The sequence below is a fragment of the Anabrus simplex genome, chromosome 1 (assembly GCF_040414725.1).
Source record: "Anabrus simplex isolate iqAnaSimp1 chromosome 1, ASM4041472v1, whole genome shotgun sequence".
NCBI lineage: Eukaryota > Metazoa > Arthropoda > Insecta > Orthoptera > Tettigoniidae > Anabrus > Anabrus simplex.
In genome coordinates this window covers 1804469661-1804486802 of record NC_090265.1, presented here as the reverse complement: position 1 = coordinate 1804486802, position 17142 = coordinate 1804469661, and the positions used below count along the sequence as shown (strand labels likewise).

The 17142-nt window shown below is 40.5% G+C and overlaps 1 protein-coding gene across 2 annotated transcripts in view; it reads left to right on the top strand.

The window, feature by feature from the left end:
- Positions 1–17142, top strand: part of LOC136882818 (U6 snRNA-associated Sm-like protein LSm4) — a 79741-nt gene that overhangs the window by 45040 nt on the left and 17559 nt on the right. The window lies entirely within an intron of this gene.

Below are 17142 nucleotides of genomic sequence, written 5' to 3'. Positions count from 1 at the left end.
TTTCACAATGCATAATCATATTCATTGAATAAATAGCATAGAATAGCCTCATATTACAAAGAAAGTACGAATCACAATAGTGATCCGCGCGACCACTGGAGTGTTAATACAATGGGAATCGGGACTTCAAATTGATGACACGTTAAGCATGCTAATGAGGATCACACTCACTGTACTTAGAACCCCGGTTCTATACAAGTAAACAGGTTCCTTTACCCAAAGTAGATAGTGTTCAGTACCTTGGATCCCATCTGCAACTGCAACGGCAAGGGTAAGATCTGGATGATGCGATGAAGGGGGAACCACAGGATTTCTGTTGTTGACTTTCCAGAAAACATAGTGTTCACTAGACTTGTGGAAACCTCAAGGGTTAGAGCTTTGCAGGCCGGAGTGGGCTATTCTGCAAAGAGACGCACTGAAATTGTACTTGGGGTCCTGCAGAAGTGGCTCATACAGGTTTCCCATCTTCTGCTTGTCTCCTGTAAATAGCTCTGCTTCAATATCTATTATGGACAACTTTCTAGTATCTTAATTTAACACGTGAAATTAATAATTGAATACACAATAGATGTGTTCGTAAATGCAAGGTTTTGATATATTAATGAACAATTTCTCCTGCTTCTTTCTTTATATTCTGATATAATTCATAATGTCAACATTCTGAAAAGTCAGGGGAATCTTCCCCAGGGAGGGATTTGAGGGGATATTTTTTGCTTTAGTCTGCTGTAATCCAGGCTATTGCAGCATTTCCTTTTCATGTATCTTTTCACAAGGGGTGCACAACAATTCTACAATTTTTCTTTCAACCATTTTAATGTTATTCTTTTTTATTTCTGTTCTAGGATGCTTGCTTGAAACTCATGACAATGGCTAACAAGCAATGTACATTAAATAAATTCTGGCTAGACGGTAAAGTGTTTCTTGAACTGAGTGGTTGGTTAGACATATTGGTAAATGATGCAACTTCAGCATAATCGTTCAAACTTAGTAATATGTTACCCATGATAAAGGACCTACTCATATAAAATACATGAAAGCTAAGTCTTCCCAGCCAACAATTTCTTTCTTTGCAAAGAATACCTCTACTCCATCTCCACTTGAAAAGTTAGCACTACATCCACAGCTACAGAGGAATCAGCAGTGCCAGGAACAAGTCAAATGAGTTTAAAGACTTTCCGTGTGAATGAAGATGTTACATTGGCTGAAGCCATGTGGGCTCTCCAGGTTCTCACTGGAAAGATGAAACCTCCGCAGCATTTAAAACAATGTTCCCAGACAGTAAAAATGCTCAAAACTTTACTATGGGGGAAGACTAAAGCTTCCTATGTTATAAACAATGGATTAGCCCCATATTTTAAAGAACGCTTGCAAAATGACTTCAGGCAGTGATTTGACTACGTTGTTTGTTTTGATGAATTGTTAAACATATTTGTTCAGAGAGGACAAATGGACTTGGGTGTAAGGTTTTGGGATGTAAATCTTCAAAAAGTTGCAACAAGCTATAGGAACATTGTACTTTTAGGCAGGGCAAATGCAGATCACTTAAGAAATGAGTTTATACATGGACTCTCCTTACCTTTAGGAAATATTTTGCAAGTCTCAATGGATGGGCCGAATGTTAATCTCAGTTTTATTTTGAAAACTTGAAAATCATTTGCAAGTGCTAAACCCCAAGGGTCAGTCGCTTCTTCCTGTAGGCATATGAATGGAGACATGAAAACTGGGATCTCCAAAATTATCTGGGACCTTCTTCATTTTTTCCGGTCTCTGTACAATCTCTTTTAAAGATAGCCCTGCTCGAAGTGCCAAAACAAAACTGTAATCTTTTCGACAAGTGCAAACTTTTCTCCTTTCATTCTTGTATTTTCTGACTGATCTTCAAATTTGAAAACTGCTTTGCATATAGACTTAGACTAATTGGAATTTGTTATATTCATGTACATTACAAACACAGGTTAATTGCTTTTGATCTCTAGAGTGCACTAATTCCACATAAAATAGTATTAGATTGCTGCGGTAAAATAACTTTATTTTCATATTTTAATTTTTCCATTAATAAGTTAGTTGTACTTTGTTCGTTGGAAATGATAAGATAAAGGTACATGTTACCATTAAAATATTTGTTTATATGTTTAGTGCCATCAATGTAATTGTTTTTCCATAAATAATTGAAAAAAAAAAGAAGTGGAGAGGGAATTAGGCCAGCTATGGGGATGGTGGGGGCTGGAATTTCCTTTTTTGTTCCCTGTAAAACATGCTGTTCAGTGAATTAACTTGTCACTCATTTTTCGTGAGTCAGGGAAATTTTTCTTTGTATGTCAGGGAAACTTGAGAGAACATTTCTCTTGACACTATTTAATGGTTCGGAAATATTTACATGCTCTTTTTGTTTGGTTATTCTACCCTCTATTATACTCGTCATGTTTATTTTCTGATCATCCATTCCTTACGTCTTGTTCTGGACAAGCCTGTAAGTCTGTTGCATTCTGTATTCCTTGATCCCTATGTAGAAGGACCCATGATATGAAACTCCTGTTAGTGTATTCTCTCTCCTGTTTTATCTTCTGTAGAACATCTTACACTGAGCTCGATAGCTGCAGTCGCTTAAGTGCGGCCAGTGTCCGGTATTCAGGCGATAGTGGGTTCGGCAGCCCTGAAGATGGTTTTCTGTGGTTTCCCATTTTTACACCAGGCAAATGCTGGAGCTGTACCTTAATTAAGGCTACGGGCGCTTCCTTCCGACTCCTAGCCCTTTCCTGTCCCATCATCGCCATATGACCTATCTTTGTCGGTGCGACGTTAAGCAACTTGTAAAAAAATTAAAAAGATCTTCCTGTTGTGAGGCAGTTGCTTTGTGGACTAGAAGCTGATTTTGACATTCTGATGCTTTCAATTATAACATTTCCCGATTAGGAAGTGGGATAGGTTTCTTGTATATACATACATTACCATTATAGACCGTTATGCCTTACAGCGTTCAGTCTGCAAGCCTCTGTGAATGTACTAAACGTTGCACAATCCTCTATTTGCAACTAGTGCTGTGGCCTCATTTAGTTCTATACCTTTTATCTTTAAATCGTTAGAAATCTAATTTAACCATCATCGTCTTGGTCATCCTCTACTTCTCTTACCCTCCATACCAGAGTCCAATATTTCCCTAGGTAACCTATCCTCCTCCATTCGCTTCACAGGTCCCCACCACCAACGCCGGTTGATGCATACAGCTTCATCCATCGAATTCATTCCTAACTTAGCCTTTATCTCCTCGTTCCGAGTACCCTCCTGCCATTGTTCACACCTGTTGTACCAGCAGTCATTCTCGCCACTTTCATGTCTGTTACTTCTAACTTATGAATAAGATATCCTGAGTCTACCCAGGTTTCGCTCCCGTAAAGCAAAGTTGGTCTGAAAACAGATCAATGTAAAGATAGTTTCATCCGCGAGCTGACTTCCTTCTTACAGAATACTGGTGATCGCAACTGCGAGCTCACTGCATTAGCTTTACTACATCTTAATTCAATCTCACTTACTATATTACCATCCTGGGAGAACACATAACCTAAATACTTAACATTATCTACCTGTTCCAGCTTTGTATCACCAATCTGACATTCAGTTGTGCTGAATTTCTTACCTGCTGACATCAATTTGGTCTTCAAGAGGCTAATTTTTCATACCATACTCATTGCACCTATCTATTTTCAAGTTCCAAGATATTAGACTGCAGGCTTTCAGCACAAACTGCCATTAAGACCAACTCGACAACATAGGCCAGACTGCTTACTACATTCCCCCCCCCCCCCCCCCCTGCCACTTTATACCTTTCAGCAGATGATCCATGTAAACTACGACCAGCAAAGGTGAAAGATTACCGCCTTGTCTAACCCCTGTAAGTAGCCTGAACCAAGAACTCATTCTACCATCAATTCTCACTGCAGCCCAATTGTCAACATAAATGCCTTTGATTGATTTTAATAATATTCCCTTAATTCCAGAGTCCCCCAGTGTGCCAAACATCTTTTCCATCGGTGTCCTCTAAATCTACGAAACGTAAACACAACTGTCTATTCCTCTTAACATTTTTCAATTACCTGGTGCATACCGAAAATCTGATCCTGACAACCCCTCTGTGGTGTGAAACCGCACTGGTTTTCATCCAACTTCCTATCAACGACTGATCGCACCCTCCCTTCCAAGATGCCAGTGAATACTTTGCCTGGTATACTAATCAATGAGATACCTCGATAGTTGTTGCAATCCTTCCTGTTCCCTTGCATATAGATAGGTGCAATTACTGCTTTTGTCCAATCTGAAGGTACCTTACCAACACTCCATGCTAATCTTGATACTCTATGAAGCCATTTCATCCCTGCCTTCCCACTATACTTCACAATTTCAAGTCTAATTTCATCTAATATTGTTCTTGATTTTATTAATCATAAGATACTATTTGAAAAATGCAACTCCCTTAGCTTATAATATCCACCAGGAAAACTAGTAGAAGGAGCCAGCTGTTCTTCAAGCTGGCTCAGTCAACTAGAAAATGTTTTGAATTTTAAAAGGCCATGTAAACCAAAACTAGCATCGGTAACCGAAACAGATTGGTCACCAAATTAAACCATTATCAAAGATAGTTTAGTAAGTAGCCAAACTCAGGTATTTTATTCTCCTATTCATAAAATACCAGTACATGAAACATCAAGTCAGAAATCTCCACCAGTAATGAGTGATACAAAAAGTAGTTGCCAAGAGGTAAATGGCATCCAAAATAAGGATAGCTAGGGTAAATCTCCCAATTTATTGCAAGTGAATATCCAATGCATTAGAAATAAGTTGTTAGAATTAGAACACTTTTGCCAAACCGAGAAAGTTGATGTGATTTGTGTATTGGAGCATTGGCTTTCTGAAAATCAAGTAGAATATTTTGTGCCCTGTGGATATACTGTTGCAGATTTGTTTTGTAGGACTAAAAAAGAAAAACGGGGGGGCTGAGATTCTAGTTAGAGAGTGTTTTAAATTTGTAAAGATTGATTTAAGTCAATATTGTGTGGAATTAGAGCGAGAATTTAGTTGTGTGTAGCTGGTTGATCAGAATTTGATAATCGTTAGTTTGTATAGATCTCCAGTTGCCGATGCTTATGTATTTCTTAAGAATTTTGAATTAATAATGGAAAAAATTTTGAAGTTTAAGGCCAGAGTTGCTGTTTGTGGGGATTTTAACATAGAGAGGCATATTCAGATGGGCAGATTTCTAAAAAATTAGAGAGGCATATTCAGATGGGCAGATTTCTAAAAAATTTCTGAAGTTACTAAGAACTCTAAATTTAACTTGCACGAACAAGCTACCTACACGTAATAATGCATGCTTGGATAATATTATTGTAAATTTTTCAAGAGATTTGTATGAACTTAAGACTTGTTGGTGGGGGTTTTACAGATCATGACCCCTTGTTTATATCATTATATCTTAACCAGCCTGACATAATTTACAATCACGAACCTGTTCTGATGTGGGTAAGAAGTCAGAGTGATGATTATATTAACATATTTACTAGAAATCTGAAAAAATTAACTGGAGCTTTGTATTTGAATTTCAAATGGGCGAAGATGATATTGAAACTGTATTTGGAAACTTTTTAGATAAATTAGTTGAATTGTGGCATTTATGTCCACCACTGGTAAAAATTAGTCATAATGGTAAACTTAAACTGATGAATTGACTCGGTATAGAGAAAGAATGCTTTTGCTGTATAGAATTAGTAAAAACTCTTTTCAAGGAGGAACCGAGCAGAATGGTGTGTATAAAGCTTATCTTAATTGTAAAAAGTTATATAAAAGAAAACTTATCCATGCCAAAACTTTAGCTTGTGAAGAATATATGAGAATGCACCCAACAAATGCAAGGCGGCATGGGATGTTATAGTACAAGAAAACATCCCTATTCGAGACACATTTCTCGATCGTGAAGAACTGAATAATTATTTCTTAAACTCTGTAAAAGAAATCGGAGATCAAATTAAGGCAACAGGTACGGCTGCAAGTGGCTTTTTTCACATTCAACCCCCCCTGCCGAAACACTTTCCATGGGGTTGAAATCACATCTGATGAAGTAATAAAGTTAGCTTAAAATTATCAAACTCTTGAGTATGGATTGTTATTGGTTATCTAATTACATCATCAAAAGAATAATACATTTGATTTCTGAACCTCTAGCTTTTATTTTTAATAAGTGTTTAGAGTTAGCAGTTTTCCGGATTTACTTAAAATTTCTAAAGTTATTCCAGTATTTAAAAGTGGGGACAAAGAATTTCTTCAGAACTATCGTGCAGTCTCAATTATTCTAATAATTTCTAAAATATTTGAATCACTTTCATACAGTCAACTTAGCAACTATTTTGAAACTTACAATCTCCTATCTGACAGTCAGTTTGGGTTTCGACAAGGTAAATGTACTACTACTGCTGTTCTTGAAATTGTCAATCAGATATTAACAGCTTTGGAAAACAAGCAGGCCATCTCTTTGGTGTTGTGTGATCTAAGTAAAGCTTTTGACTGTATTAATCATGAAACTTTACTTGCAAAGGTTGAGATGTATGGTCTCGAGTATCCCTCACTGAACATAATTCATACTTTAACAAGTATCAGTTTGTCTCAATTAAAAATAGGTATTCCACTTTAAAGAAAGTTACAACTGATGTGCCACAGGGCTCTGTCCTCGGTCCATTTTTATTCATTCTGGCAGTCAATGATTTACCGCAAAATGTCAAATGTCATGCTCTTATATCGTATGGAGACGATACAACGTTAATTACAAAACACCAGAGCATGTCCGGTTTGCATCAGATGTCATAGGAAGCTCTTGCAACTGCAATGCATTGGTTTTCATCCAATAGGCTGTTGTGCAATCAGGATAAAACTCAATTTCTCAGACTAGGATTATCCAAAGATATTGAAAGTCAGTCAGTCAAACTTTTGGGATTTCATACATACATACATACATACATATCCCACGTCCTTCCATCTTAAGCGATGGGTCGGCAAACGAGGCTTCTCCACCAGTTGCGGTCCCTGAACTTCTCTCCTTCTTCAATGCTTTCCAAAGTATGTCCTCTCTGTTGAATGTCAATCTTCACCCTGTCCTTGTACCTGAGTCTTGGTCGCCCTCTTGGTCTTTTGTCTTCAAGTTTTAGATCGTACATTTTTTTTGGTAATCTGTTATCACCCATGCGTCGCATCTGTCCATACCATCTCAGTCGCTGCAGTCTTACAACTTGAGCCTGCTTGCGGACTTCCTCATTACAGACTCTGTCCCTCCGTGTTTTGCCGATCATGCTAAGGACAAATTTCAAACATCTTTGTTTCTCATGGTCCATGATTTGCAACCATAGGTCAGGATTGGTACGTAATAGGTTTCATATATGACTCTCTTGCATTTTGTTGGTATTTTCTTGTTCCATATTATGTCTTTAACTATTTTGTAAAAGTTGTTACCTGCCTGAATTCTGTGGGAAATTTCCTTATCTATAGAACCAGTATCAGAGATAACACTTCCAAGATATTTGTATTGATGGTTCATCTGTAGCAGTTTCCCCTCCATTTCAATGTGTCCCGTTGGTTGCCCATATCTCTTCATGACCATAACCTCACTTTCCTCTTGGCTGAAGATGAGTCCATATTCCTTAGCAGATTCTGCCCAGGAGTTTATTTGTCCTTGAAGATCTTCTTTAGAGTCTCCCCACAAGCATATATCATCCGCGAACAATATAACTTTCATTTTCTTACTGTTCCGAGGTATCTGTGGAACAGCAGAGGTGAAAGAAGGTGCTGGGTGGAACAGGTCTCAACTACGAAATTAAAGTTAATTTAAAATTTAACAAAGGTTATATTTTCTTTTCAAGATCAAGAAATAACAAGTATAACAGGTACTCAGTAGCATATCAACAAATTAAGAATGTACAATAGCAATTTGTTAATGGATTTGGGCTTTGAGCCCCCAGACACGCAATCCTTGAGCAATGAGCCCAACTTTACCTATGTACAAAGTTCAACAAAGGGGCAGAAAACCCCAATCATGCCAAGGAGCACTAGCTCCCAATTACCCAGTTAAGCCTGCTCGAGGCACACAGAAACTAAATTTAAGAAAGAGCTACCCGCTCTCAAGCCTATGCAAAGGCCACACCAAACTCCACCTTCAAGCTGCCCTCCGGGTACACAAGAACAGGGTTAATGATACCCAACCTCCTGAGGCCTATTCAGTAAAGAAACAGGTCAATTACATGGCCCAAAATTCTGATTTGAATGGAGGCATAACTTGCACTCCTAATACTTTTTTAAAACCTACTTGGCACTAGGCTGCATACACAAGGGCTAATCCCATACTAAAGAGGTGACTTGTATAAGAAGACTTTATTACATTAAGAAGGGAAGAAACGGTTGTGAAAACAAAGTCACCTCAAAACAATAGGAGTGGGAGCTCGAGAGGGTTTAGCACTCTCTATCCAAATTTATAGTTAAAGAGACGAAGTTTTACCAATTGTATATTACATTTTTAGGATAGGTTACATGAGAAAAATTTCGAACCTGCCCCGAGGGTTAAACTGCTGAGCTAGCAAGAAATTAAGCTATTAAACGGCCATTACCTTGTGGATGAACTGCTGCCCGAAGAAAGGGGCGCTTCCCGCCCCCTGCTACATAATCACACTAGGAGAGTTGTTACTGAAGTGGCCAGGAGACCAGAAAATCAGCAGTTTATATACCCTCGTGGAAAATTCGAGACGTTTCATGAATGATTACAACCCGCCCACAAAATTTTATTGGATAATGGCAAAAACTAATACACCAGACGAAGAAGAAACACCTTATTGGTGGAAAATTAATTATAGAAATTCCTTATTGGTCAAATTCAAAACTGGCGGAAAGAGAAGGTTTATACTGCCAACCCAAACAATGACTGAAAGAAATTTAACAAAGAACAAACTTATGAATAGCAAATTTCTTCAAAAAAAAAAAAAATCCTTCACTTCGCACTAGGGTGCACAATAGTAGTTCTTAAGTAGTGCCACCTAGAAGAGAATGTTCACACTCCTTACTACAGAGAAAACAAAAACAAATCGAAACCGACATAGTTCAGAACACTTCAAAATTTACAGTAAAGACATCATCTGAGAAACCTTAGAATTAATGTGGTTGTTAAAGTTCAGGCTTTCTCCAGTAGAGGAGTTTCAACTGGCGCAATGTTTGAATTAGCGGCGTGGAGGTGTACCGCCCTGTACAGACCTCCCCCCCGCCCAAAAGTCCTTCCAAGGGGTGACACAGAAGAACACCAAATTTGTTTTAAACAAGGTCCAAGTTATGATGTTGATATAGAAATTAATTATAGAAGGATTCACAAAAAGGTACATACATTTTTTCCGTATCCGAAGTTTTCTTAAATTGATTTGATCCAGTTTCAAAATTCTATGTAGTAGCTTTTGATGAAATGTCTTTATGCTTGTAGTAGTTGAATTCAGAAAAAAAATCTTTTAATTCTTGAGAGGAAAAAAAAATTTTCTAAGTTCACCAGATGTTGCAGTTGAATCCAAAAATGTAGTGATTGTGGATATGGAATGTCCATGTAGCTGGATAAGTACATTAGTTGCCAATTACTTTGACTGCGAGACCAGCCGCAGCAGCTTGTGTCCAGAGGAGGCCGCTCGGACCCCTCAAGTACCCTGAGATACCGCTCACCCGCACTATGAGAGGGGTAGTGGTGGTGAAGCACGCCACACACGCGGCGATTGTGTACAGGCCGCGGGCAATTAGCAGGAGGTGCGCCGCACATCAGCCTTGGCCGGGAGGAGGGCTCCGGCTCGCCATACAGTGGTTGACCTCACTGGAGTAGATCGGGTCCGTGCTCCACTACAGTAGAGGTACGGCGCCGCACGGCTGCGGGGGCACTGAAACATTAAGATCTCGGCGGCAGAATTTTTGTTGGACAGAAATGTTTTTAGGGTACAGTCTTTGTGGTGAGGCTGAGGGGCCAGCGGCGTGGAAGTTTTTATTTCATTTTAATTAGCCACTGGTGTGTTTGAGCAGGAGACGGGAGCATGGTAATGGCCGTGGCGAGGACAGGATAGCAGTTTAACTGGTCGGGGGAGGTTGTACAATGAATATTTATATACAAGGAACCTAATTCATGGGGCAGAAGGCCTAAAAATGAAACAAAAAAAAAAATATAACCTTCCGAATTCTTTCAAAATGTAAAAAAAATAAAAACCAGCTAAGTTAGCGCGGAAGTTACACAGGTTTCACCTGCGACAGGTGAACCCTAAATATCCTCTCGGTGGCTGGATTGCTTAATAATAAAGTAACGGGTGTAAGGAAATCGAGAATAATACATGGCCCATGAAATCTGGTTGCAACCTTGCCCGCGGGAACAAAATTCTTGACCATAACCTGGTCGCCTACCTTCAAATGGGTGGGTCTCCGTCCACGATCATATCTTTCCCTAACCTTTTCATGAGACACTTTAAGATTGGCCTTAGCCTTCTTCCAAAGATCTTTAATGTTATCAGGATCTATTGTCTCAGGTAGAATGTCACTCAGAGACCAAAGGTTAGAGAGCGGCGTGTTTGGAACAAACTTGAACATCAAGGAAGCTGGAGTAAATTTATGGGATTCATGAACCGCCAAATTCAAGCAAAAGCTAACCAATTCAGGGATGTGTCCCATCGAGAATGATCTTCATGATGATAGGCAATAAGAGCCGACCTCAGGTTACGATTGACCCGTTCCGCCAGAGATGGTTGAGGATAGTAAGCAGAAGTAGTCACATGTGATATGGACAGATCAAAACAGAATTTACGAAAGAGATTGGATGTGAAAGCTTTAGCATTATCAGACACAATAAATTGACACGGACCGAAAGAAGCAAAAATGGAATTTAAACAAGAGATAGTGGACTGCGCGGTAGCCAGCTTAGTGGGAAATAACCAAGAAAATCTAGTAAAGCCATCTACACACACAAGAATGAATTTATAGGCATTCCCCTGTGACTGGGGAAAGGGTCCTACGTAATCGATGTAGAAACGTTCCATGGGGCGCGACGCTTGATGAGAAGACAAAAGCCCTTACTTAGTGGACATGGTAGGTTTACTAAGCCAACATGATTTACAAGATTTTACCAATTCACGGATTTCTCCGTCCATACCCTTCCAGATGAACATTTCACGAATCTTTTCTCGGGTTTTGAAGATGCCTAAATGCCCCCCTAATGGGGTCTCATGATAGTACTTGAAGATCATTGGTACAAGAACAGTTGGAACTACAACGTTCATTTTTTGATCATGCCTCGACGGGCAACATAAAACACCATTCCTCAATACATAAGGGACGACATGTTCCCCAGAAGAAAGGGTTTCCATAATGGGAGCCAGCACTGGATCTTCACGTTGATATTTTTCAATATCCCTAAACAACATGGGAGCATCAGTCAGAATGGCATAAACCTCAGGTAGTATGGACTCGGGAGGTGAAGAACTATCGACCAGGTTGTGGGTCTCTACATCATTGGAAAACATACGGCTTAGTCCGTCTGCCACAATATTTTCAGTAACCTCTGATATGCCTAACGTCAAATTGGAAGGCAGAAATTCGGATGGCCCACCGGGCTATAGGACCAGTACGACGCGGCCTAGCTAAGACCCAACTTAAGGCTTGGTTATCGGTCTCCAAGTCGAATTTGACATGTTCCAGATAGAGCAGGAACTTTTCTAAAGCAAATAAGACTGCCAAACCTTCGAGCTCATAGATGGAATATTTGGCTTCTTGAGCCGATAGAGTCCTAGATGCATAGGCGATGGGTCGCCTCCCTAGTTCAGTCTCTTGAAGGAGGACTGCAGCTACCGCCGACGACGACGCGTCAGTTTGGACGATGAATTTCTTGGAGAAATCAGGCATAGCCAGAACAGGGGCATTACACAGAGCTAATTTGAGATCTTCAAAAGCGGCTTGTTGAGAAGGTCCCCACTCAAATTTGACGCCTTTCCTACGTAGTAAGTTCAAGGGCGCCGCTCTATTGGCGAAATTTGGAATGAATTTCCTGAAGAAATTCATCATACCAATGAACCTAGCAATACCTTTGATGTCCTTGGGAGGCTTGAAATCACGGATGGCCTGTGTTCTAGAGTGATCGACTGCAACACCATCGGGCGACACAATATGGCCTAGGAATGACATGGAAGGCTTAGCGAAGGCGACCTAGGACAACTTCACAGTTAACCCAGACTTACGAAGGCGATTGAGAACTTCTTTCAGATGATCTAGATGTTCTTCGAAGGTCTCCGAAAATACGACGACATCATCAAGATAGTGGTACAAGTACTCAAATTTGATGTCGGAGAAGACCCTATCTAGCAGTCTAGTGAGCACAGCTGCTCCCGTGGGGAGCCCGAAAGGTACGCGGTTGTACTCATAGAAATTCCAATCCGTGGCAAACGCTGTAAGATGTTTAGATTCTTCAGCCAGAAGAATGTGATTATAAGCCTGATTAAGATCCAAGATGGTAAAGAACTTAGCCTTTCGAAACCATGAAAAACAAGAGTGAAGGTCTGGAAGGGGCACAGATTGTAACACCACCTTCCGATTGAGAGCCCTATAATCAATCACAGGCCTGAAGCCACCTGGGGGTTTCAGGACTAGAAAAATAGGCGAAGAATATGCCGACTTAGAGGGCCGAATTATACCATCCTTAAGCATCTGATCGATGATTTCCTTCAAGGCTTTCATTTTAGGAGGAGACAGCCTATAAGGTGGAAAACGGACCGGAATCGAATCAGTAACCTCAATCTTGTATTCAATAAGGTCAGTAACACCAAGAGTATCAGAGAACACCTCTGGAAACGACTGACACAACTTACGAATACTGTCAGCCTGCTCCTCAGGTAGATGTCTAAGGTATAAAAACATCTCATCCTGGGTAGGCGAAATAGATGAACATGATACAGAACTACACTTTAACAAAGGTATATTACAATTAGAAGCAAATTGTGCACGACCTGCTCTGAATGTCGAGCACTAGACCAGTAGAAGACATGAAATCCGCTCCCAATATAATGGGGCAAGACGATTGCTTAGCCACAAACAGTTTAATTTTCCAAGTAAATTTAGAAATCCAAATTTTGGCCCTTAAGGAACCTAAAATTTCTAATGGAGAGGAATTAGCCGAAACATATTGAACCGAAGACGAGCAAGGATCAGGAAGTTTACAAATAGATTTTAATTTGGAATACCACTCAGCCGAAATAATTGAACAAACACTGCCTGAATCTAAGAGAGCAGTTACGGGCTCATTATTCAATTCAGTTTTGAGAAAAGGAACAGGTGCGGGGGTATCCGCCGCAATCCTAAGACATTCTTTGGGACCTTCAAAAGATAAATTTGAAAAGTGAGTTTTCCCTGAAATTTCGACATGTTTACTTGGGGCTGAGCCTCGGACAGAGGAGTTAGTCGACTCAGCCGAAGCCATTAGTCACTTATTTTTATTGGCCTTGGTAGAAGTTGCACCAGAAGTTGAGCAGGAGGGGGTGCTACTAGCATTAGGGCAGTTCTTGGCAATATGTGAAAACGAGTCGCATTTAAAACAGCCTTGAGATGACCCTGCTCCATTCCTCGTCCCACTGGACTTAATTGATGGGCACTTGTTCCGAAGATGATCGGGCGACCCACAACCATAACATTTACGGGCGGTGACGGGTCGGCGAGGAGGAGGCCGAAAACTACTAGAGGATGGAGGGGGGTTCTTTCGCGACACGCAAGGTATCAGCATATCCAACTCCTTCAGCTGAGACTGCCATAGCCTCTAACTCGGCAAAAGTTTGCGGACGCGACGCAAAACACAAGTATGATCTGTACGGTGGAGAAATACCTTCCACAATTGCCTGTACAATCTGATCTTCAGGGAAGTGAAGGGCAAATACCCTAGTATAGAATTTGATGTCTTGAATGAAGTCTGCCAGGTTTTCATCAAATCGCTGCACTCTATAATAGTATTTCTGAATTAGAGATGACCTAGCTCGAGCCGTAATAAAATTACCTAACAGATGGGCGTGGAAGTCTTCTGTGGATGACTGTTCCGCAATTGCCCTAACTATTTTGTCTGAGAGGACACCAATGGAATAAGGGTAAATTATCTGAAGGATTTGACACGGAGACAGAGAAAAAACAAGGGCATGATCTTGGAATTCAACTAAAAACCTTAAGAAAGCAATGACATCGGTTGTGGAGTTAACAGAAAACTTTGAAATCCCTCTGAGTAACATAGCTAATGGATGGGGTAAACTGCTGAAACTAGGTGACATAGTAGAAAGGAGTCCAAGTGGTGGAGAAGCCGATTCCGAAGGTGCCCTATTTAACACAAAGGGTGGAAGGGACGTGCAACGATCGGACTCAGTTTCTAATGGGGCAGATGTTCATTGGGTAGTCGCCTCAGTACTACCAAATACTTTAATACACCAATACCGGACAGCTGTATCTCAACAGCATTGAGTGGAGTGCGAACAGCGACGGTGGTGACATCTAGCGTGTTGGTGTGAACTGCATACCCTGTCTGTGCTACAGCTGAGAGGAATGCACTACACTCATTGGAAATATTTTTGTTAAAATAATTGAATAACCATAGTAATTAAGAATGAAATTTTAAAATATGAAATTCCTCCTCCATAAACCTCCAAACGAACATTATGTTAGCCGTGCCTTTCGCTATGTCTTAAAAATTATAAAGCAGAATTTGTCTGAGGATCCACCCAGCCTCTGGGGAAATATTTAATAACTACACTCTCCTCTTCTTTCTAGTCTTTTCTCAATTACCTAGCGCAGGATTTTGTATGGACTTAGCCTAGTTTTCCGGCCGGATGCCTTTCATAACAGCAATCATATTTGGAGGGATATATACCGTACTCACTAGTGTTTTTTTGGTTGTTTTTTGCATGATGTGTTGTATATACTTGAAGATGCGTATGAATACGAACACAAACCCGTAGCCCTCGATCTACAGGAATTAACAGATGCGATTAAAATCTCCGACTTAGCCGGGAATCGTACCAGGGCCCTCTGAACTGAAGGTCATTACGCTGACCATTCCGTGGTGGTGATTATTTTAAAAGGAAGTACAACTGGCCAGCCATCCTCTATTAACACTAATCAGAAGGAAAATGGGCCGGCCCCGTGGTGTAGGGGTAGCGTGTCTGCCTCTTACGCGCAGGCCCCGGGTTCGATTCCCGGCCAGGACAGGGATTTTTACCTGGACCTGAGGGCTGGTTCGAGGTCCACTCAGCCTACGTGATTAGAACTGCAGAGCTATCTGACGGTGAGATAGTGGCCCCGGTCTAGAAAGCCAAGAATAACGGCCGAGAGGATTCATCGTGCTGACCACACGACACCTCGTAATCTGCAGGCTTTCGGGCTGAGCAACGGTCGCTTGGTAGGCCAAGGCCCTTCAAGGGCTGTAGTGCCAAGGGGCTTGGCTTTAGAAGGGTAATGGAAGAAGTCCAACACTCCATCCATGATTTATTAAGATTTTGGGAAAGAAAAGAAGCTGTAATTAAGAAATAGTAGTTTGGTCCATTATGTTGACTTCTTTCTTCTTCTTCTTCGGTACGGCCGATCTTCCCGAACTCTACAGAGCAACTCAACCTCACGCTGCTATCTCGCTTTTGCCGTTCTTTGAATTTTCTGTTTTACCTCTGAAGACAAAGATACATAATATATAACACATATTGGGGTTACGTGAGTGAACTACGATGTTCCTGACAAAGATGAAGGGTCCAGAATTTCCTAAAGTCTCTTTCACAAATTAATGCATGAAGAATTACCATACACATGTATTAAATTAATTGGACTGGTGCTCAAGCCTATGCCAATAATGCAATGAAATAATTTTCTTACGCCGGGCTGAGTGGCTCAGACGGTTGATGCGATGGCCTTCTGATCCAATTTGGCAGGTTCGATCCTGGCTCAGTCCAGTGGTATTTGAAGGTGCTCAAATACGTCAGGCTCGTGTAGGTAGATTTACTGGCATGTAAAAGAATTCCTGCGGGATTATATTCCGGCACCTCGGCGTCTCCGAAAACCGTAAAAGTACATAGTGGGACGTAAAGAAAATTATTATTATTTTCTTACAGTAAAAGTAAAGGTGACTGGATTCGAAACTCATGGCTTTGAATTTTCAATTTCAAGACTACCACGATAACCATTACGCTACAGACCCACAAGCTTTCGATTGTGAAATTTATGGCACTGTTTAACAATATGGACCCTCAAGCTTGAGTATACTAGATTTGCATATTTGTTAATATTATTGGTTTTACGTCCTACTAACATTTCAGTAGGGTATTTGATTGAATTTCTTAATATAAGGGGCATAGAATGTAACCTCAACACAGATGCGAGGTCATTACTTTTTGTAATACTTGCAATCCTTATCATTTCTCACGCCCATTATCTTGCTGGGTAATTTTTTTCAGCGCATAACACTTTTCTTGGAATATAACTGCAATGTAAGATTATTTAGTGACAAACACTGATACATTATAAACAACACGGCAGTGCGCCAAGAATCATGCAGATGGCAATATGTTTTTGAAGAGTTGGTCACACCAAGCCATGTAGGTAGCAGCACTAGCGGCTTTCTCGCTGAAAACAGCAAGCTGTCCGGTATTATCGTATTAAAGTATTTGGTACTACTTCCTTCCTCTTTAGAGGAATCCTCCATATTTACGATATTTACGACCATAGGCTGGTTGACTTTGGGAATCGCAGATCCAGATAACAACTGACTAACTTTACTAGACATTTTGGACAAGTTTTCAGCAAAGGCACTAGCTTCCTTACCCTGGAGGTCATTTAACTTCAGAGACAATAGATCACATACCCTGTTATAAAAGTGGTACAACCTGCCCTGTACTCTTTTGAGTTGATTAGGAGATGGATCACTTACTTGAAAAAAACTAACTACAGATGCTAGCTCAGTAGTATTATCATTGATCGTGGAGAGAGCGTCGTCAATCTCTTTCTCTCCCAAAGTTGGGATGGTAATCGGCAAATCAAGGGAATCTTTTAGCTTATTGGAATCGACTGCAACCGTGCCTCCAGATTGAATGTTTCTGA